The following is a 23,811-nucleotide window of genomic DNA, read 5'->3' as shown; positions in this document are numbered from 1 at the left end:
TTTTCAAGTGTTAAATAAGACACATGGATGAAGGATCACAGTTAATCTCACTTACCCTCTATCAATCATTTAGACATAAGTAAAACAGAAATCAGGTTGGCAGTTTGTTTTACTAGTAGTCATATTAGTGATTACATCACTTTGAGCTCCCAATAGGAGTTACCCCTCGCCCCAAAAAATGTTGATCCTTCACCAAGTTGAATTAATATTCATGTCAGGATGAGGAAAAGAGGATAGACAAAACAGAAAGATTTCCAGGGAGGTTAGATGAAATGCTGACGTAGAACAGAAGTACATTGTGGAATGTCAAACCAACTACGCTGCTCAAAAAAAAAATGAAAGGAACACTTTGAAAACACATCAGATCTCGATGGGGAACAATATCATGCTGGATATCTATACTGACATGAACTGGGTAATGTGTTAGGAACTAAAGGATGCCGCATTGTTTGATGGAAATTAAAATGATCAACCTACAGAGGGCTGAATTCAAAGACACCCCAAAAATCAAAGTGAAAAAATAATACAGCAGGCTAGTCCATTTTGCTGAAATTTCATTGCAGCAACTAAAAATAGTAGTAGTTTGTATGGCCCCCACTTGCTTGTATGCATGCCTAACAACGTCGGGGCTTGCTCCTAATAGGACGACGGATGGTGTCCTGGGGTATTTCCTCCCAGATCTGGACCAGGGCATCACTGAGCTCCTGAACAGACTGAGGTGCAAACTGACAGAGTTGGATGGACCGAAACATAATGTCCCAGAGGTTCTCTATTGGATTTAGAACAAGCTGCATACTCTCGCAACCTGAGGCCAGTCATTATCGTGCACCAGGAGGAGCCCAGGACCCACTGCACCAGCGAAGGATCTGACAATGGGTCCAAGGATCGCATCCTGATACCAAATGGCAGTCAGGGTGCCATTGTCTAGCCTGTAAAGGTCTGTGCGTCCCTCCATGGATATGAGACCATCTGCGACCCACCACCAAACCGGTCATGCTGAACGATGTTACAGGCAGCATAACATTCTTCACGGCTTCTCCAGACCCTTTCACATCTCACATGTGCTCAGGGTGAACCTGCTCTCATCTGTGAAAAGCACAAGGTGCCAGTGGCAGACCTGCCAATTCTGGTGTTCAGTGGAAAATGCCAATCGAGCTTCATGGGGCCAGGCAGTGAGCACAGGGCCCATTAGAGGACATTGGGCCCTCAAGTCTGTTTCTGTCTGATCCGTAACTTTCACACCAGTGGCCTGCTGGAGGTCATTTTGTAGTGCTCTGGCAGTGCTCATCCTGTTCCTCCCTGCACAAAGGAGCAGATACTGGTCCTGCTGATGGGATAAAGACCCTCTATGGCCCTGTCCAGCTCTCCTAGAGTAACTGCCTGTCTCCTGGAATCTCCTCCATGCTCTTGAGACCGTGCTGGGAGACACAGCAAACATTCTGGCAATGGCACATATTGATGTGCCATCTTGGAGGAGTTGTACTGCCTGTGCAACCTCTATAGGGTCCAGGTATTGCCTCATGCTACTAGTAGTTACACTGACCTTAGCCAAATGCAAAACTAGTTAAAAACAGTCAGAAAAGATGAGCAGGGAAAAAAAATGTAATTTTCCTGTTTTGAAGGTTGTCTCATTGTTGCCCATCTAGTGCACCTGTTTTTAATTTTATTAACTCCAAAGCAGCTGAAACTGATTAACAATCCCCTCTGCTACCTAACTGACCAGATCAATATCCTAGGAGTTCGATTGACTTGATACTATACTCTGATTAAAAAGTGTTCCTTAAATTTTTTTGAGCAGTGTATTTCTATGGAAAGGAGTTTTCATAAAAATTAATTTAATAAATATGAGATAAATTAATATATTTTATAACTTCCATAAAACGGATGCAAAAAGTATTTCATTAACATGTCTTTAAGGAGTTCATGTTCAGCTGGACAGATGACTTCAAGCTGTATAAATACAAGGGAAAAAACAATATTTTGCTTGCTTGTGATTGGATGATGGAAGTCAGTAGAGCTTCACCCTAACCTAAGGGGAAATTCTCTTGCCAAGTGAAGAGTATATTAGCCTTGAGTAAAACAACTACTTTGAAAATAGATTTTTACATATAGTATTGACATAGGCTGAAATGTGAAGGAAGGTAAATCTCCTCTTAGGAAGTTACCACTTATACAGGTGTGCCTCTATACCTCCGCATTTCCTCCTGTTCTAGTGACAACTCAAAATTTTGGATTTTCCCTCAATTTCAGTCATAGTGATAATGGTCAACAGGACAAATCGAGAGGGCAAATTTCCCTAGCAAGGACATAGACAGTGATAAAACCTGGCACACCCTCACAACTTTATCCAAAAAAAAAAAAAAAGTTTGGGCTTTTAATAAACTTTAAGATCCTTATCACTTTTTCTCATCTGAACCAAGATGTAAGCCTTCACCTCTTTCATTGGTGAACACCACATTGAATAGATATGGAACTTACTGGTAATAAGCAGAAATTGTATTGTATTAATTGTTTTATTTCCTTTTTTTGTGGAATTTGTCAGCATTTCATGGACCTGTTTATGAGCACTTTCCTTAAATAAAACCACAAATGAAGAAAAAAAAAACCTTGTCACTTATTTTTTTTTTATTTGCCATCTTTGTTCCATTGTGCAAAATTTCACTTTCAAAGACAAAGCAGAAGGCAAGGGGAGATTTTTACAAAATGAGGAGGAATCCCATCTTAGACAGCTGTCTCCAGAAAAGGTTCCCCATGGGGGGAGGGGAGGGGTTGGGGGGATTTCCCCTCACTTCCTGTTTCAGGTCAAATAGAAAGAGTGAATCGCCTCAGTGGGAATAGCAACAAAAACCTGACACAGGTTTTAACCCTTCCCTACTCTCTCTAAAACTAAGAAACAAGCTTTAGCTATACATATACTTTAGTACATGCTCACATTGACAAGGTTTTGCTTACATTTTAATACATGCTCACACTGACATAAACAGAGTGTGTGTGTGCGTGTATATATATATATATATATATATATATATATATATATATATATATATACACATATACACACACACAGTATCTCACAAAAGTGAGTACACCCCTCACATTTTTGTAAATGTTTTAACATATCTTTTAATGTGACAACACTGAAGAAATGACACTTTGCTACAATGTAAAGTAGTGAGTGTACAGCTCGTATAACTGTAAATTTGCTGTCCCCTAAAAATACCTCAAAACACAGCCATTAATGTCTGAACCGCTGGCAACAAATGTGAGTACACCCCTAATTAAAATGTCCAAATTGGGCCCAATTAGCCACTTTCCCTCCCCGATGTCATGTGACTCATTAGTGTTGCAAGGTATCAGGTGTAAATGGGGAGCAGGTGTGTTACAGTTGGTGTTATTGCTCTCACTCTCTCATACTGGTCACTGGAAATTCAATTTTGCACCTCATGGCAAAGAACTCTCTGAGGATCTGAAAAAAAGAATTGTTGCTCTACATAAAGATGGCCTAGGCTATAAGAAGATTGCCAAGACCCTGAAACTGAGCTGCAGCACGGTGGCCAAGACCATAAAGTGGTCTAACAGGACAGGTTCCACTGAGAACAGGCCTCTCCATGGTCGACCAAAGGAGTTGAGTGCATGTGCGCAGTGTCATATCTAGAGGTAGTCTATGAGAAATAGACATATGAGTAGTGTTGAGTGAACACGGACTGTATTATTCGTGTTCGTACCGAATAATTGGATTTTTGTTACCCGAACACGGACACAGACACTTTACTGTATGTTCGGGTAAAAAATCCGTGTTCGGTCGTTTTATTTCCGGGTTTTGCATGTTTTGGCGCTCTTTTCATGGCGGGCTTTCAACAGCCAATCAACAATCGTTTAACTGGTGTGCCTTAAGCTATCCCAGCCATGCCTGCAAATGTATGAGTAGCTGTGATTGGCCGTCTGAAGCATGTGACCAAGTCTTTATAAGTTCGAGGCAGCCGCAGCGGCGTCATTCTGCTGCTAAGCTCAGGGACAGAGCACACATACGCGCTGGCTGCTGATTAGGGAAAGACAGGCAGGGAAAACGAATTGGTGTCCGGTAAGAATTTAAGGTCAGGTCGGAGTGTTTAGGCAGGGCGAGTTGTAGGCATTTTAGGGATAGAGTCTGCTGAATTATAGGGTCAGTGTGTTCTACAAACTACAATCGATATTGCTGTGTGGTGTGGGATAGGAGATAGGCAGGTGTCAGTGATCCACATCCATTTTTCTGTGTGTGGGCTGCAGTGAACACAATCTTTTTGGGGTGCAGTGAACACAATCCTTTTGGGGTGCAGTGAACAAAATCTTTGTGGGGTACAGTGAACACAATCTTTGTGGGGTGCAGTGAAGACAATCCTTGTGGGGTGCAGTGAAGACAATCCTTGTGGGGTACAGTGAACACAATCTTTGTGGGGTGCAGTGAAGACAATCCTTTTGGGGTGCAGTGAACACAATCTTTGTGGGGTGCAGTGAACACAATCTTTGTGGGGTACAGTGAACACAATCTTTGGGGGGTACAGTGAACAAAATCTTTGTGGGGTACAGTGAACACAATCTTTGTGGGGTGCAGTGAAGACAATCCTTGTGGGGTGCAGTGAAGACAATCCTTGTGGGGTGCAGTGAACAAAATCTTTGGGGGGTACAGTGAACACAATCTTTGTGGGGTACAGTGAACACAATCTTTGTGGGGTGCAGTGAAGACAATCCTTGTGGGGTGCAGTGAAGACAATCCTTGTGGGGTGCAGTGAACAAAATCTTTGGGGGGTACAGTGAACACAATCTTTGTGGGGTACAGTGAACACAATCTTTGTGGGGTGCAGTGAAGACAATCCTTTTGGGGTGCAGTGAACACAATTTTTGTGGGGTACAGTGAACACAATCTTTGTGGGGTGCAGTGAAGACAATCCTTGTGGGGTGCAGTGAAGACAATCCTTGTGGGGTACAGTGAACACAATCTTTGTGGGGTGCAGTGAAGACAATCCTTTTGGGGTGCAGTGAACACAATCTTTGTGGGGTGCAGTGAACAAAATCTTTGTGGGGTACAGTGAACACAATCTTTGTGGGGTGCAGTGAAGACAATCCTTGTGGGGTGCAGTGAACAAAATCTTTGGGGGGTACAGTGAACACAATCTTTGTGGGGTACAGTGAACACAATCTTTGTGGGGTGCAGTGAAGACAATCCTTGTGGGGTGCAGTGAAGACAATCCTTGTGGGGTGCAGTGAACAAAATCTTTGGGGGGTACAGTGAACACAATCTTTGTGGGGTACAGTGAACACAATCTTTGTGGGGTGCAGTGAAGACAATCCTTGTGGGGTGCAGTGAAGACAATCCTTGTGGGGTACAGTGAACACAATCTTTGTGGGGTGCAGTGAAGACAATCCTTTTGGGGTGCAGTGAACACAATCTTTGTGGGGTACAGTGAACACAATCTTTGTGGGGTACAGTGAACACAATCTTTGTGGGGTGCAGTGAAGACAATCCTTGTGGGGTGCAGTGAAGACAATCCTTGTGGGGTGCAGTTAACAAAATCTTTGGGGGGTACAGTGAACACAATCTTTGTGGGGTACAGTGAACACAATCTTTGTGGGGTGCAGTGAAGACAATCCTTGTGGGGTACAGTGAACACAATCTTTGTGGGGTGCAGTGAAGACAATCCTTTTGGGGTGCAGTGAACACAATCTTTGTGGGGTGCAGTGAACAAAATCTTTGTGGGGTACAGTGAACACAATCTTTGTGGGGTACAGTGAACAAAATCTTTGTGGGGTACAGTGAACACAATCTTTGTGGGGTGCAGTGAACAAAATCTTTGTGGTCTACAGTGAACACAATCTTTGTGGGGTACAGTGAACACAATCTTTGTGGGGTGCAGTGAAGACAATCCTTGTGGGGTGCAGTGAACAAAATCTTTGGGGGGTACAGTGAACACAATCTTTGTGGGGTACAGTGAACACAATCTTTGTGGGGTGCAGTGAAGACAATCCTTTTGGGGTGCAGTGAACACAATCTTTGTGGGGTACAGTGAAGACAATCCTTGTGGGGTGCAGTGAAGACAATCCTTGTGGGGTGCAGTGAACAAAATCTTTGGGGGGTACAGTGAGCACAATCTTTGTGGGGTACAGTGAACACAATCTTTGTGGGGTGCAGTGAAGACAATCCTTTTGGGGTGCAGTGAACACAATCTTTGTGGGGTACAGTGAACACAATCTTTGTGGGGTGCAGTGAAAACAATCCTTGTGGGGTGCAGTGAAGACAATCCTTGTGGGGTGCAGTGAACAAAATCTTTGTGGGGTACAGTGAACACAATCTTTGTGGGGTGCAGTGAACAAAATCTTTGGGGGGTACAGTGAACACAATCTTTGTGGATTACAGTGAACACAATCTTTGTGGGGTGCAGTGAAGACAATCCTTTTGGGGTGCAGTGAACACAATCTTTGTGGGGTACAGTGAACACAATCTCATACTTCTGAAGATTTGAGAGTGCTGCCTGTTTCATCCTCCTCCTCCTCATCCATCCTTTTAGGGGTACAAACAATAGTAATTGGGGCCTAGTGTGCTTCTGTACGTGTGAAAAACATACTTTTTTTTGATCATATTTCCTATTCCGCTATTCAATAAAAACCTTTGGGGATCAATTAAATTGCGGGATAGTCTGTGTCGGTACGTGTGAGATCCACCTTTCCAAGTTTTTGGGGTTCATCTCATACTTCTGAAGCTTTGAGGGTGCTGCCTGTTCCATACTCCTCCTCCTCCTCATCCATCCTTTTAGGTGTACAAACAATAGTAATTGGGGCCTAGTGTGCTTCTGTACGTGTGAGAAACATACACTTTTTTTGATCATATTTCCTATTCCGCTATTCAATAAAAACCTTTGGGGATCAATTAAATTGCGGAATAGTCTGTGTCGGTACGTGTGAGATCCACCTTTCCAAGTTTTTGGGGTTCATCTCATACTTCTGAAGCTTTGAGGGTGCTGCCTGTTCCATACTCCTCCTCCTCCATCCTTTTAGGTGTACAAACAATAGTAATTGGGGCCTAGTGTGCTTCTGTACGTGTGAGATACATACACTTTTTTTGATCATATTTCCTATTCCGCTATTCAATAAAAACCTTTGGGGATCAATTAAATTGCGGAATAGTCTGTGTCGGTACGTGTGAGATCCACCTTTCCAAGTTTTTGGGGTTCATCTCATACTTCTGAAGCTTTGAGGGTGCTGCCTGTTCCATACTCCTCCTCCTCCTCCTCCATCCTTTTAGGTGTACAAACAATAGTAATTGGGGCCTAGTGTGCTTCTGTACGTGTGAGATACATACACTTTTTTTGATCATATTTCCTATTCCGCTATTCAATATAAACCTTTGGGGATCAATTAAATTGCGGAATAGTCTGTGTCGGTACGTGTGAGATCCACCTTTCCAAGTTTTTGGGGTTCATCTCATACTTCTGAAGCTTTGAGGGTGCTGCCTGTTCCATACTCCTCTTCCTCCATCCTTTTAGGTGTACAAACAATTGTAATTGGGGCCTAGTGTGCTTCTGTACGTGTGAGATACATACACTTTTTTTGATCATATTTCCTATTCCGCTATTCAATAAAAACCTTTGGGGATCAATTAAATTGCGGAATAGTCTGTGTCGGTACGTGTGAAATCCACCTTTCTAAGTTTTTGGGGTTCATCTCATACTTCTGAAGCTTTGAGGGTGCTGCCTGTTCCATACTCCTCCTCCTCCTCCTCCTCCTCCATCCTTTTAGGTGTACAAACAATAGTAATTGGGGCCTAGTGTGCTTCTGTACGTGTGAGATACATACACTTTTTTTGATCATATTTCCTATTCCGCTATTCAATAAAAACCTTTGGGGATCAATTAAATTGCGGAATAGTCTGTGTCGGTACGTGTGAGATCCACCTTTCCAAGTTTTTGAGGTTCATCTCATACTTCTGAAGATTTGAGGGTGCTGCCTGTTCCATACTCCTCCTCCTCCTCATCCATCCTTTTAGGTGTACAAACAATAGTAATTGGGGCCTAGTGTGCTTCTGTACGTGTGAGATACATACACTTTTTTTGATCATATTTCCTATTCCGCTATTCAATAAAAACCTTTGGGGATCAATTAAATTGCGGAATAGTCTGTGTCGGTACGTGTGAGATCCACCTTTCCAAGTTGTTGGGGTTCATCTCATACTTCTGAAGCTTTGAGGGTGCTGCCTGTTCCATACTCCTCCTCCTCCTCCTCCATCCTTTTAGGTGTACAAACAATAGTAATTGGGGCCTAGTGTGCTTCTGTACGTGTGAGATACATACACTTTTTTTGATCATATTTCCTATTCCGCTACTCAATAAAAACCTTTGGGGATCAATTAAATTGCGGAATAGTCTGTGTCGGTACGTGTGAGATCCACCTTTCCAAGTTTTTGGGGTTCATCTCATACTTCTGAAGCTTTGAGGGTGCTGCCTGTTCCATACTCCTCCTCCTCCATCCTTTTAGGTGTACAAACAATAGTAATTGGGGCCTAGTGTGCTTCTGTACGTGTGAGATACATACACTTTTTTTGATCATATTTCCTATTCCGCTATTCAATAAAAACCTTTGGGGATCAATTAAATTGCGGAATAGTCTGTGTCGGTACGTGTGAGATCCACCTTTCCAAGTTTTTGGGGTTCATCTCATACTTCTGAAGCTTTGAGGGTGCTGCCTGTTCCATACTCCTCCTCCTCCTCCTCCATCCTTTTAGGTGTACAAACAATAGTAATTGGGGCCTAGTGTGCTTCTGTACATGTGAGATACGTACACTTTTTTTGATCATATTTCCTATTCCGCTATTCAATAAAAACCTTTGGGGATCAATTAAATTGCGGAATAGTCTGTGTCGGTACGTGTGAGATCCACCTTTCCAAGTTTTTGAGGTTCATCTCATACTTCTGAAGATTTGAGGGTGCTGCCTGTTCCATACTCCTCCTCCTCCTCATCCATCCTTTTAGGTGTACAAACAATAGTAATTGGGGCCTAGTGTGCTTCTGTACGTGTGAGATACATACACTTTTTTTGATCATATTTCCCATTCCGCTATTCAATAAAAACCTTTGGGGATCAATTAAATTGCGGAATAGTCTGTGTCGGTACGTGTGAGATCCACCTTTCCAAGTTTTTGAGGTTCATCTCATACTTCTGAAGATTTGAGGGTGCTGCCTGTTCCATACTCCTCTTCCTCATCCTCCCTTTAGGGTAGGAAAAAATTTAATCGGGCCTAGTCTGTGTTTGTACGTGTGAGATACACAGTTTTTTTATCCTATTCCGCTATTCAATACACACCCTTTTGGTGTAAAAAACATTAAATTGCAAGCATAGTTTGCATATTTGACTGTGAGATACACCCGTGCGATACTGTTGTTCTTTTGTTCTGCTATTCAATAAAGACCTTTCTAGGGCAAGATCTTAAATTTCAGAAATATGAGGAGAGCGTCAAATAGGGGCCGTGGCCGGGGTCGTGGTGCTGCTGCTAGAGCTCCTGTTGCAAGGAGAGGACGTGGTCGATCTGTGCCAGCTACACGCACAAGTGAAACACCTTCCTCAAGTGTGAGTAGGCGACAGAACCTGCAGCAGTATTTGGTAGGGCATCATACGCCTCTAGAAGTGATGAGGCCAGAACACAGAGAGGCGATAGTAGATTGGTTTGCTGCTGACAGTGCCTCCAGTTCCTTCACATTGTCTCCCACCCAGTCTACTGCAGAAAGGTCAGAGTTGGCACCTGCAGCCAATGTCCAACCGTCTTTCACCTCACCCCCTTGCAAATCAGGCAAGCAGTCTGAGCCCCAAGCCATACAGCAGTCTCTTATTCTTTTTGAGGACTCTGTCAGCAGGGTTTCCCAGGGCCATCCACCTAGCCCTGCCCCAGAAGTGGAAGAAATTGAGTGCAGCGATGCCCAACCACTTATTTCTCAAGATGAGTACATGGAAGGACCATCACAGCACGTCTCCGATGATGACGAAACGCAGGTGCCAACTGCTGCGGCGTTCAGCATTGTGGAGACCGACAGGGAGGGCAGGGGTGAAGACTGGGTGGAAGATGATGTGGAGGACGATGAGGTCCTCGACCCCACATGGAATGAAGGTCATGCAGGTGACCTGAGTATTTTGGAGGAAGAGGCGGTGGTCGCACAGAGCCACCAGCACAGCAGAAGAGGGAGCAGGGTGCAGAAGCGGAGCGGCCGTGCCCTAGACACTACGCCTGCTACTGCCCAACGCAGCAAGGGAACGAGCGCACCAAAGTCAGCTCAAAAGAGTTCTCTAGCGTGGAAGTTCTTTAGAAAATGTGCTGATGACAGGACACGAGTGGTTTGCACCCTGTGCAATCAGAGCCTGAAGCGAGGCATAAACCTTCTCAACCTGAGCACAACCTGCATGATCAGGCATCTAAGTGCAAAGCACGAGCTGCAGTGGAGTACACATCTTCAAAACCAAGAAACGTCTCTGGCTCATCCTGCTTCCTCTTCTGCTGCAGTCTCGGCCGCTCCAGCCACCTCTGTAGTCATACCGGCACCTGCCACCCCGCAAACAGACGATCTGTCAGCAACACCACCACCTGGGTCACCAACAACCATCTCCACAATGTCCCGTGGAAGTGTTCAGCTTTCCATCTCCCAAACACTTGAGAGGAAGAGGAAGTACCCCCCTACCCACCCGCGATCCCTGGCCCTGAATGCCAGCATTTCACAATTATTGGCCTTTGAAATGCTGTCATTCCGTCTGGTGGAGACGCCCAGTTTTAAAAAGCTTATGTCGGTGGCTGTCCCACAGTACGTCGTGCCCAGCCGCCACTACTTTTCCAGGCAAGCCATCCCTTCCCTGCACAACCAAGTGGGGGAAAAAATCAGGTGTGCACTGCGCAACACCATCTGTGCCAAGGTCCACCTAACTACCGATACGTGGACCAGTAAGCACGGTCAGGGGCGTTATATCTCCCTAACGGCACACTGGGTAAATGCAGTGGCGGATGGGCCTGAGGCGGATAGCAATTTGGCGCATGTCCTTCCACCACCGAGGATTGCAGGGCGCTTCAGTTTGCCTCCTGTTCCTAACTCATCCTACTCCGCTACCTCATCCTCTACCGCCTCCTCATCCGGACAGCGTAATACCTTCACCACCAACTTCAGCACGGCCAGGGCTAAATGACAGCAGGCAGTTTTACAACTTGCCTGTTTGGGGGACAAACCACACACCGCGCAGGAGTTGTGGAGGAGCATGGAACAGCAGACAAATGAGTGGTTGCTGCCAGCGAGCCTCAAGCCCGGCCTGGTGGTGTGCGATAATGGGCGAAATCTCATAGCAGCTCTGGGCCTAGCCGGTTTGACGCACATCCCTTGCCTGGCGCATGTGCTGAATTTGGTGGTGCAGAGGTTCCTTAAAAACTACCCCGATATGTCAGAGCTGCTGCAGAAAGTGCGGGCCGTCTGTGCGCACTTTCGGCGTTCTCACCCTGCTGCTGCTCGCCTGGCAGCGCTGCAGCGTAACTTCGGCCTTCCCGCTCACCGCCTCATATGTGACGTGCCCACAAGGTGGAACTCCACCTTGCACATGCTGCAAAGACTGTGCGAGCAGCAGCAGGCCATAGTGGAGTTTCAGCTGCAGCACGCACGCGTGAGTCGCTCTGCGGAACAGCACCACTTCACCACCAATAACTGGGCCTCCATGCGAGACCTGTGTGCCTTGTTACGCTGTTTTGAGTACTCCACCAACATGGCCAGTGGCAATGACGCCGTTCTCAGCTTAACTATCCCACTTCTATGCCTCCTTGAAAAAACAATTCGGGCGATGATGGAAGAGGATGTGGCACAGGATGAGGAGGAGGAGGATGAAGAGGTAACATTTCAAAGGCTTTCAGGGCAGTCATTCGCAAGGGGCTCCGAGGGTGGGTTCCTGCACGCACAAATGCCAGGGACACAATTGTCCAGCAGGGGCACAGTTCTGGAGGATGAGGAGGAGGAGGAGGAGGAGATGGAACCATGTTCACAGCAGGGTGGCACCCAGGCCAGCTCATGGCCATCACTGGTGCGTGGCTGGGGGGATACAGAGGACACGGACGATACACCTCCCACAGAGGACAGCCTTTCGTCGCCTCTGGGCAGCCTGGCACACATGAGCGATTACATGCTGCAGTGTCTCCACAACGACCGCCGAGTTGCCCACATTCTAACTTGTGCTGATTACTGGGTGGCCACGCTGCTGGATCCCCGTTACAAGGACAACGTACCGTCCTTAATTCACTCACTGGAGCGCGATCGCAAGATGCGCGAGTACAAGCGCACGCTGGTAGATGCGATGCTGCTGGCATTCCCATCTGACAGCGGGGCCACAGTGGAAGCACAAGGCAGAGGAGGAGGAGGAGGAGGTCGCCAACGCAACCAGGGCACCGCCAGCACCTCAGAAGGCAGGGTTAGCATGGCCGAAATGTGGAAAAGCTTTGTCAGCACGCCACAACAAACAGCAGCACCAGCAGCTCAGATGGAACGTCTTAGCAGGAGGCAGCATTTTACCAACATGGTGGAGCAGTATGTGTGCACACGCCTACATGTAGTGAATGAGGGGTCTGCCCCCTTCAACTTCTGGGTCTCCAAATTGGGCACATGGCCTGAGCTTGCCCTTTACGCCTTGGAGGTGCTGGCGTGCCCTGCAGCCAGTGTATTATCTGAATGGGTATTTAGCACGGCTGGGGGCGTTATAACAGACAAGCGCAGCCGCCTGTCCAGAGACAATGTGGACAAGCTCACGTTCATTAAAATGAACCAGGCATGGATCCCACGGGACTTTTCCGTACCTTGTGCAGAATAGCAATGGATACCGACCTTACCCACCCATTGTTCCATTTTTGCTCTTTCTCACTCTTTTGGGGTGTACCCTCATTTAAAATTTGTGAAAAGAAGCAGTGTTGGCTACCTCGTCCTCCTCCTCAGGGCCAGATTAACGTAGGGGCTATTGGAGCTGCAGCTCCAGGCCCCTACCTTTTATATAGGCCCCGGGTTGGCCATATTCACTGTGACCGCTCTTCTGTCACTTGTAAACACAGAAGTCTGGCTTCTATGCTCGCTTCCCCAGGCAGCACCCTCAGAACCTCCCCACACAGCACGAAGGCCTGACAAGGAGGGACAGTTGCCGATGCATGGATGAGTTTATGGGCTTCAGAGACAGCATCCCATGTTGAATTAGGCATGCATGGCTGCACCCTTCCTCCTCTGGGTGCATGCCAAGGCACGGCCCTTAAGGCCCTTCAAAATCCTCAGCACCAAGACCATGATGCTCTTAATCCGGCCCTGGTCCTCCTCCACCGCCGCTTCCACCTACACCGCCCATAGGTGTGCGCAGCCTATTGCATTAGGGTGTGCACCCCAAAGTTGAAATACACATGCATGTGTTTGCCTACATGTACATGGCCCCGATACATTACTCTCCCTGCTGGCAAAGAGAAATAGAGCAGAGCAGGTCCGAGGGAGATCTTTCCCATCTCCTCACTGGCAAACAGAGCGATAATGCTATGTGCCCTAGGTGATTAGGGTCTGCCCAGGTACACCCGGCACACCCTGTGCGCACGCCTATGACACCGCCACATCCACCACCACCTCAACCTCCCTCCTACTCCATATGGGCCTCGTCCTTCAGAGATGAAGAACATTGTTTTATTTTTCTGTTTTTTTTTTTGTTGTTTTAAGTTATTTCCCTATCCACATTTGTTTGCAGAGCACTTGCCATGCTCTTAACTACGTTTTGCTGCCATTTGCAGCACTCTAGCCCTTTCCATTGGTGTTTTAGAGCCATTTTAGTGCCTTAAAGTTCGGGTCCCCATTGACTTCAATGGGGTTCGGTGTCCGGGAAAAGTTCGGTAAAAGTCCGGGACACGGACCCGGACTTTTTTTTAAAGTTCGGCCGAACCCGTCAAACACGGACATCTAGGTGTCCGCTCAACCCTACAGATGAGTGCTGCCAGCATTGCTGCAGAGGTTGAAGGGGTGGGGGGGTCAGGCTGTCAGTGCTCAGACCATACTCTACACACTGCATCAAATTGGTCTGCATGGCTGTCATCCCAGAAGGAATCTTCTTAAGATGGTGCACAAGAAAGCCTGCAAACAGTTTGCTGAAGACAAGCAGACTAAGGACATGAACCATGTCCTGTGGTCTGATGAGACCAAGATAAACTTATTTGGTTCAGATGGTGTCAAGCGTGTGTGGTGGCAACCAGGTGAGGAGTACAAGGACAAGTGTGTCTTGCCTACAGTCAAGCATGGTGGTGGGAGTGACATGGTCTGGGGCTGCATGAGTGCTGCCGGCACTGGGGAGCTACAGTTCATTGAGGGAACCATGAATGCCAACATGTACGGTGACATACTAAAGCAGAGCATGATCCCCTCCCTTCAGAGACTGGGCCGCAGGGCAGTATTCCAACATGATAATGACCCCAAACACACCTCCAAGATGACCACTGCCTTGCTAAAGAAGCTGAGGGTAAGGGTGATGGACTGGCCAAGCATGTCTCCAGACCTAAACCCTATTAGGCATCTGTGGGGCATCCTCAAATGGAAGGTGGAGGAGCACAAGGTCTCTAACATCCACCAGGTCCGTGACATTGTCATGGAGGAGTGGAAGAAGCTCTGGTGAACTCCATGCCCAAGAGGGTTCAGGCAGTGCTGGAAAATAATGGTGGCCACAAAAAATATTGACACTTTGGGCTCAAATTGGACATTTTCACTTTTTTCTTTGCCATGAGGTGCCATGTGGAACTTCTAGTGACCAGTGTGAGAGAGTGACAGCGATAACACCAAATTTAACACACCTGCTCCCCATTCACACCTGAGACCTTGTAACATTAACAAATCACATGACACCGGGGAGGGAAAATGGCTAATTGAACCCAATTTGGACATTTTCACGTAGGGGTGTACTCTCTTTTGCTGCCAGCGGTTTAGACATTAATGGCTGTGTGTTAAGTTATTTTGAGGGGACAGCACATTTACACTGTTATACAAGCTGTACACTCATTACTTTACATTGTAGCAAAATGTAATTTCTTTAGCGTTGTCATATGAAAAGATATAATAAAATATTTACAAAAATGTAAGGGGTGTACTCACTTTTATGAGATATATATTGTGCTGCCACGCAGCTTTAACTGTCTAGCAGTTGTTTTTACATGTTATGTTATGCTATGTTATTGGTATCTTCCTTACACCCCTGCTGTTTCTGGCTAGTTGGTTGCTCCCACCTCCATTTTCCTGCTGTAACTCCCATTTTGTTTAGTTGTTATGAGGAGACTGCAGAGTGTGGAAGCTGTGTAACTTCATTGGAAATTTACCTATGGAAAAGTCCCTATGTTTATGCCTTTGCTAACTTGAAGCATAAAGAAGCATTGGAGAACACCTCTGGAGTCTTTATTCATTGAGTAAACTATCTGTTAAAGCCATCATTCAACCTGCTGCACACACTTTCAGACTGGGTCTACAAGGAGGTCACAGGTACAATCGATGCTGAGACAGAACAGTAAATTTCCATGAATATACAGCTTCAGAAAGTACATTTCTAAGAAGTACTTGAAGTAAATTTCCAGAAGCATCCATCACAGGTATCTGCAGCTTCAGAAACGTAAGTACCACATTTGCCTGTGTGTCACCAGAAGCATTACTCTGCATATGAAACCAGACACCTACTGAATGCTTCATTACTATTACAGCCTTCTGTGCTAAGCTTCCAGTCTGAACTAGTTTTCAGCACTAGCCAACTATTGTAACAAATACCTCAGCCCAGCCTGCTTACTAACAGAAGTCACTACTTACAGAGCTGAGCTCTGGCAGATTTCTAACAAGACACCAAAACTACAGTACTTATTATGTCTGACAGAGATCTCACAGAATTACCTGCATTTAGTCAAGATAAAGCAGACTCCTTACTTCATTCTGCTCGTCCTGTCAGAGCCCCTCATCCATCCTTGAAGGCAAGGGAGGTTTATGAAGCAAGTAAGGAAGAAACATCTAGTAACCTGACTGCATTATGGGAAAAGACTTTAAGTTGTATAACAGCCACTAATGAAACTAGCAACAATTCTGAGCAATTGAACACTGCTCTCTCCAGGGTTAAGAAGGCATTTGAGAATTATAAAAGACTTTCTGAGAAGTACTATTCCCTATTGTCACATTCCAACATAGAGGAAGCTGCATTGGAATAAAAGGACTTTACTTCTAATGACCAGCAGAGGCATAGCACATATCTTGAAGCAAATGCACAGATAGAAGGTAGATTGGCACAGCTACGTGAAACTACATCCTGTAACTCTGCTTCTTCCAGACACTCGCCAAAAGGTTGCAGTAGCCCAGGTTCAAGCTGCCTGCTCTGAAAAAGAAGCAGCCATCAAGGCAGATGCTAAATGCAAGGAAGCAGAAGCTAAATGCAAGGAAGCAGAAGCTAAATGCAAGGAAGCAGAAGCTAAACGCATTCAGGCAAGAATACAAGCAGAAACCGAGGCTCAGCTAGAAATTCTTCAGAAGAATAAAGAAAAGGAAGTAGCTTTAGCAGAGTTATCTGTCTTGGAACAAGCCCTATTGGAAGAAGAAGGAGAAGCTTGTACCAGCTTGGCTGCTTTTGAAGACCCTGTTGAAAGGACCCTATAGTTTGTCTTAACTCAGAACCACGACAATACAGTCCCACCTACAGTTGGAGATTCTTCTCATAATCATCCAGCAAGTGGATCAGAAGGCAATGTGTCGCCAAAGCAAGCTGGTCAACTAGACACACCTACTAACAGAGACCCTCCACAACTACCGCACGTCACAAAATCAAGTGAATCAACCTACGCAGCTCATGTGCCACCACAACCCTATGTGCATAGAGATTACAAGGGCACAGCAGAAGACTACAGAATGAACTCTATACCCCCTTTGATACAGCTCTCTTTGACTTCAAATGCTCAGAGACCTTCAGACGACAGACCCTTACCTAAATTAAACCCATCTGCAACACCTTTCTCTCTACCTACCAACCAACATCAGATACCAAACAAACAAAATGGCCACTGCCCCCACCTATTACTGGCCTTCATAGCAAAGAACACATGGAAGGGCTCCACACATGAAACAAACAAAGGTAAAATTCCCAGTTCAATCTGCTAGCCAGACTGCTTACCAACCAAATTGACCTGTCTAACAGTTTGCGTCAAAACAGGGGTTTAGTTAACACACATTTGCAAACGCATGTGAAAGCTGCAGGGCCACTCCACGGCTCCCTATATTACCTGCAGTCCAACTCTAATGAATTTATAAGAGCCTTCACAGTGGAAGCACATGCAAGCGAACATCAGATACCAACCATGGTCCAAGACGGCGCACCATCAGTAGACCCTGTGGCTATAAAAACTGAAAGCACTGACATTGCAGAGTTCAGCAAGTATATGATTCGACGAGAGTTGATTACAACTGGACTGTCTGGATTTGATGACCGCCCAGAGAACTACAGGAGTTGGAGATCTACATTTAAAGCGGTAACCAAAAACTTGGACATTGAACCTCAAGCAGAACTTGACTTACTAATAAAGTGGTTGGGGCGTCAATCTTCAGAACAAGTAAAGAGACTTAAATCTGTCTACATTTATAACTTTAAAGCAGGCCTTGATGCTGCCTGGGAACGTCTAGAACAAGACTATGGGAGCCCCGAAGTCATTGAATCTGCCTTATTCCAGAGACTAAACGACTTTCCTAAAATCTCTGTTAAGGACAATCATAAGCTTAGAGAGTTAGGTGACCTCCTTCATGAACTTGAAATTGCTAAGTTAGATCCTAGCTTACCAGGTCTTAGCTATTTAGACACTGCTCAGGGCGTAAATCCTATTGTAGCAAAGTTGCCTAGTTATCTTCAGGGAAAGTGGACTAGTGTAGGATCAAAGTATAAGTATGAACATCATGTTTCCTTCCCTCCCTTTTCTTATTTTTCAGAGTTCGTGCGGAAGGTTGCAAGATCCAAGAATGACCCAAGCTTCTTCTATCCAGATACAACCTCCATTCCTTTAAGTACTTCAAGGGGTATTGCCACCAACAGTAAATTCAAGGATTTAAGGCATCCTATTGCCGTGAGGAAGACCGCAATAGCATCCAACGTCTTAGCTACAGACATCAAAGCAAGCAATCTTAATCAACAGTGTCCTATTCATAATGCGCCACACTCTCTCTCCAAATGTCGTGCATTTAAGGACAAGCCTATTGAAGAACGCAAGTCATTTCTCAAAGAGCATAATATCTGTTTTAAGTGTTGTGCATCCTCCGATCATTTAGCTAGAGACTGTAAGATCGCCATCAGATGTTCTCTCTGCAACAGTGCCAAACATGTGGACGCTCTTCATTCAGACCTGTTCAAAAGGAAACCTTCACCCGGCAGCAACCCCAAGACTACATCAGATGATGGCGGGGAGAGAACTGAGCAATATGCCGACCCCGTAACCACAAGGTGTACAGAGGTATGTGGAGAAGGGCTTCATAGCAAGTCTTGTAGCAAGATATGTCTTGTAAGGGTTTTTCCTGACGGATGTCGTCAAAATTCCATAAAAATGTATGCCATACTCGATGATCAGAGCAATCGCTCATTGGCCAGTACAGAATTCTTTGATCTATTCAACATTCAAGGAGAGACCTGGTCCTATACCTTGCAGACATGTGCAGGAAAGGTCAATACTTCTGGAAGAAGAGCCCATGGCTTCATAGTTGCATCAGAATATGAGGACACAGAGTTTCCTCTTCCAACTCTAATCGAATGTGATCAGCTACCGAACAACAGAGAAGAAATCCCCACACCAGAGGTTGCACGTCATCACCCTCATTTGAGCCACATTGCTAACTACATTCCACCACTTAACAAGGATGTTAAGATTTTGATTCTACTAGGGAGAGACATTCCTAGAGTTCATAAAATAAGAGAGTTATGTAACGGTCCAGATGATGCTCCTCAGGCCCAGAAACTTGATCTTGGATGGGTGATAATAGGAGAAGTCTGTTTAGACCAATCTCACAAGCTCTTGGATGTAGCTTCCTACAAAACTAATGTTACCTATTGATTGATGAAATGTCCATTGTACTATTATGTGAAGGAAAGACTTGATTTCAAAAACGAAGTTCCATATCAAGCACTCCAAAGCATTAACTGCAAGCTCCCTTCTCAAAAGGACTTTGGTGATTCAGTGTACCAAACTACTCGTGATGACAACAAGATTGCCCCTTCAGTCGAAGACAAGGAGTTCATCAAGATTATGGATGAAGAGTTCTTCAAGGACAATTCCAACAGTTGGGTAGCTCCATTACCCTTCCGAGTACCAAGGCTTACTCTCCCTAACAATCGAGAACAAGCTTTAACCAGATTTGCTGCACTTAAGAAAAATCTCCATAACAAACCTGAGATGCAAGAGCACTTTCTAGCATTCATGCAGAAAATTTTAGATAACCATCATGCTGAGCCAGCACCAGACCTTAAGAAAGGTGAAGAATGCTGGTACCTTCAATCCTTTGGAGTCTACCATCCTCGTAAACCGGGGCAAATCAGAATAGTCTTTGACTCAAGCGCTCAGTTCCAGGGAACCTCTTTAAATAACGTTCTTCTAACTGGTCCAAATCTAACGAACAACCTTATAGGAGTGTTGATGCGGTTCAGGAAGGAACCAATTGCCGTCACAGCTGACGTGCAACAGATGTTCCACTGTTTCATAGTCAAAGAGGAACACAGAAATGATCTCAGGTTCTTGTGGCACCGCAACAATGACATTAATGATCAGGTGATAGATTATCGCATGAGAGTCCATGTCTTTTGAATAGTCCATCTCCTGCCCTGGCAACTTATGGACTGAGAAAAACAGCACAGGAAGGTGAAAGGGAATTCGGATCTGACACCAGGCAATTTGTTGAGAGAGATTTTTATGTAGACGATGGCCTGAAATCCTTCTCAACACCTGAAGAAGCCGTCAATTTGTTAAAAAGGACCCAACAGCTCCTGTTGACTGCTAACTTGAGGCTTCATAAGATCGCATCTAATAGCAGCGAAGTAATGAGGGCTTTCAATCCAGAAGATCACGCTAAGGATTTGAAGAATTTGGACTTGGGAGTAGATTCCCTGCCCATGAAAAGAAGTCTCGGTCTTCTCTGGAATGTAACTTCAGACACATTCACCTTTCAGGTCTCTGACGCTAAGAAGCCATTCACCAGACGTGCAGTCTTGTCAACTGTTGACAGCCTTTACAATCCCCTAGGCTTTGTGACTCCAGTTACTGTCCAAGGGAGATCCATACTTCGTCAGCTTACTGACAGAGTGACAGATTGGGATGCCCCTCTGCCAGTAGACCTACTGCCTAAATGGGAGAACTGGAGAAACTCCTTGAAGGTACTGGAAGAACCTAATATCCCACGCTGCTATTCACCCACTTAAGTTTCAAGAAGTCTGAGGAAAGAGATTCACATCTTTTGTGATGCATCTACCAAAGCCATAGCGGCTGTGGCTTATCTCAAGATCATAGATCCGTCCGGGAGATCCCATGTCGGGTTTCTACTAGGAAGAGCCAAGTTAGCTCCAAAACCTGCTCACACTATTCCAAAATTAGAATTGTGTGGTGCGACACTAGCTGTTGAAGTCGCAGAATTCCTGCAAAATGAAATGGATATTGAAATCGATCAGATTAAGTACTACACTGACAGCAAGGTAGTGCTCGGTTATATATGCAACAATGTGAGAAGGTTCTATGTGTATGTGGCCAACAGAGTAGAACGAATAAGGAAAAACAGTAGACCTGAACAATGGAACTATGTCCCGACTGGTTTGAATCCCGCAGACATTGCTACTAGGTCAGTGCCAGCAGTTGTCCTCACACAAACCATCTGGTTTTCAGGACCCAAGTTTTTAATGGACCAGCCTTCTACAACCTCAGAAGAAGATATCGATTTCCACCTGGAGGATCCAGATACTGACCCGGAAATCCGGCCTGAAGTTGTAGCATTGAGTTCCAACATCTGCTCAAGAATAAATTTGGAGGTAAGACGTTTTGAACGTTTCTCCTCTTGGAAAAGGTTGGTGAAGACTATAGCAAGATTGATTCATATTGCACAGATTTTCCGCAAATCGAATCAGACATCTTCTTGCCATGAATGGCACACCTGTAAGGAGTCACCCAACGTATTCGAGTATGAGAGGGCTGAGCTGTTCATCATACGTCATGTGCAAGAAGAAGTCTTTGTGGAAGAGATTAAGTGCTTAAGAGGCAATGGACCAGTCCCAAAACGTAGCCAACTATTCACACTGAACCCAGTGATCGACAACGAGGGCATGCTTCGAGTCGGTGGACGACTGAAAAGGTCAAACCTGCCAGGGAAAGAACAGAACCCCTTGATAATACCAAGAAACCACCATTTGGGAACATTGATTATACAGTATTACCATGAGAGAGTCAAACATCAAGGAAGACACTACACAGAAGGTGCAGTCAGAATTGCAGGGTTCTGGATAGTTGGAGGGAAAAGACAAATAGCCACAACCATTCACAACTGTGTTAAATGTCAGAAGTTACGGGGTAGACAGCAGTTTCAACAGATGGCTGACCTACCTGCAGACAGACTGAGTGAAGATACACCCTTTGCATATGTCGGAATGGATGTGTTTGGACCATGGACAGTAACGGCTAGAAGAAGTCGTGGTGGTCAAGTCAACAGCAAAAGATGGGCTGTAATGTTCACTTGCTTAACTGTAAAAGCTGTGCATATCGAAGTAATCGAGTCAATGGATACTTCGAGCTTTATCAATGGTCTAAGGAGATTTCTTGCTCTAAGAGGTCCCGTGAAGATGTTGAGATCAGATTGTGGAACTAACTTCATTGGTGCTTGCAAAGAGTTACAGATCGACCGACAACAAGTTGGAAATTATTTGAGTGATCTAGGCTGCATGTGGAAATTCAACCCACCACACGCTTCACACATGGGCGGAGCATGGGAACGTATGATTGGGATGGCAAGGCGCATACTGGATTCTATGTTGCTTGATGTGAGTTCTTCACGTCTTACCCATGAAGTACTTACTACATTCCTTGCTGAGGTCGCAGCAATAATCAACTCAAGACCGCTGACAGCTGTATCCACAGACCCAGAATGTCCAACTGTTTTAACTCCAGCTGCATTATTGAGCCGGAAAATTGGACAGATTCCAGCGCCAAAGAGCATCTTTGATGAAAAGGACATATATAAACGTCAATGGAGATATGCTCAATACCTTGCAGATGGTTTCTGGGACAGATGGAGGAGGGAATACCTCACACTTCAAGGACGTAAAAAGTGGCAAACCCAGAAGCTTAACTTAAAGGAAGGGGACCTGGTTCTTCTAAAAGACAAGCAAACCAATCGGATCCAGTGGCCAGTTGGAGTTATTACAAAGGCCATTGCTAGTGATGATGGAAAGGTCCGAAGTGTGGAAGTCAGGATTGTAAAGGACGGAAGCCCAAAAACCTTCCTGAGACCAGTCACTGAGACAGTCCTAATTATGCCTGCTTCCAAAAATTCTGATTCAGTGTTATGTGACGGAGTCACTTAGACCTCTAGCATAGTTAGCTTAGAGGAGAGGGCTACTTAGCATTCTACTGTATGCAATGTTAATTGTTTGTTTATGGAAAATAGTTGTGTAGTGGTATCTCACGATACCAGGCGGGGAGTGTGCTGCCACGCAGCTTTACCTGTCTAGCAGTTGTTTTTACATGTTATGTTATGCTATGTTATTGGTATCTTCTTTACACCCCTGCTGTTTCTGGCTAGTTGGTTGCTCCCACCTCCATTTTCCTGCTGTAACTCCCATTTTGTTTAGTTGTTATGAGGAGACTGCAGAGTGTGGAAGCTGTGTAACTTCACTGGAAATTTACCTATGGAAAAGTCTCTATGTTTATGCCTTTGCTAACTTGAAGCATAAAGAAGCATTGGAGAACACCTCTGGAGTCTTTATTCATTGAGTAAACTATCTGTTAAAGCCATCATTCAACCTGCTGCACACACTTTCAGACTGGGTCTACAAGGAGGTCACAGGTACAATCGATACTGAGACAGAACATATATATATATATATATATATAGGCACATATGTTCTTGCTAACCCCTTTCTCTTGTGCATTTATGTCTATGTAATACTGTATATATTATTTTCTTTTAATGAATGCTTCTAATTATACTTGTGGAATTTTGTGTTTATTTGCATAAATATTTCTCAGATAAAAGCTATCGGCAACTACTGTTCCCTATACATCCTTAGGCTGATTCTGCTAACATTTGTTGTACAAGATAAAGTGTGTAAGAATAATATAATACACACTCAGTGAGTATTTCAAAAATATATACCACTTGTGTCTAATAAAGCTCAAGGAGTAGGGTGCCAACCCCTAGGAACAAGATATAGAACAAAAACAGAATGGCTGGGACTTTGAGGCACCAATAGTCGAAAAAAACAGATATATATAAATGCAAATCTTTTTATTTTAGAACATCATTTAAAACATCAAAGAGAAGTATAAAACACCACACATTGAATGAGTAAAGAGGGCATAACATATGTTATTCTAAATCTGCCACACGGGCTGAGGGGCACAGTCCAGACAAAGCTATGCACTGCTCTTTGCGAAACATGTAGACGACGTGACACTACCTGCACCCAGACGTTGATGGGCAGATCCCTGCAGCAGCACGAGGGAACACAGTAACCGGCGGCTCTACAGACAGCAGCGATCTGTCTCCCCCCACCACTGTACCTCACTGCCTGATC

General features: G+C 45.1%; 1 protein-coding gene and 1 pseudogene across 2 annotated transcripts in view; one reads left to right on the top strand and one right to left on the bottom strand.

Moving 5' to 3' along the window:
* LOC309556811 (uncharacterized protein C8orf34 homolog) overlaps positions 1–23,811 on the bottom strand; it is a 424,769-nt gene that overhangs the window by 1,003 nt on the left and 399,955 nt on the right. The gene's annotated exons all lie outside the window — the stretch shown is intronic.
* Positions 24–18,590, top strand: LOC309555636 (annotated as a pseudogene). The gene is made up of 3 exons: positions 24–79; positions 15,408–15,574; positions 17,985–18,590. The product of its transcript is annotated as an uncharacterized misc_RNA (transcript).

This window comes from Pelophylax lessonae (assembly GCF_965119305.1).
Source record: "Pelophylax lessonae genome assembly, chromosome: 5".
Classification (NCBI taxonomy): domain Eukaryota; kingdom Metazoa; phylum Chordata; class Amphibia; order Anura; family Ranidae; genus Pelophylax; species Pelophylax lessonae.
This window is presented reverse-complemented; position numbering and strand designations above follow the sequence as displayed.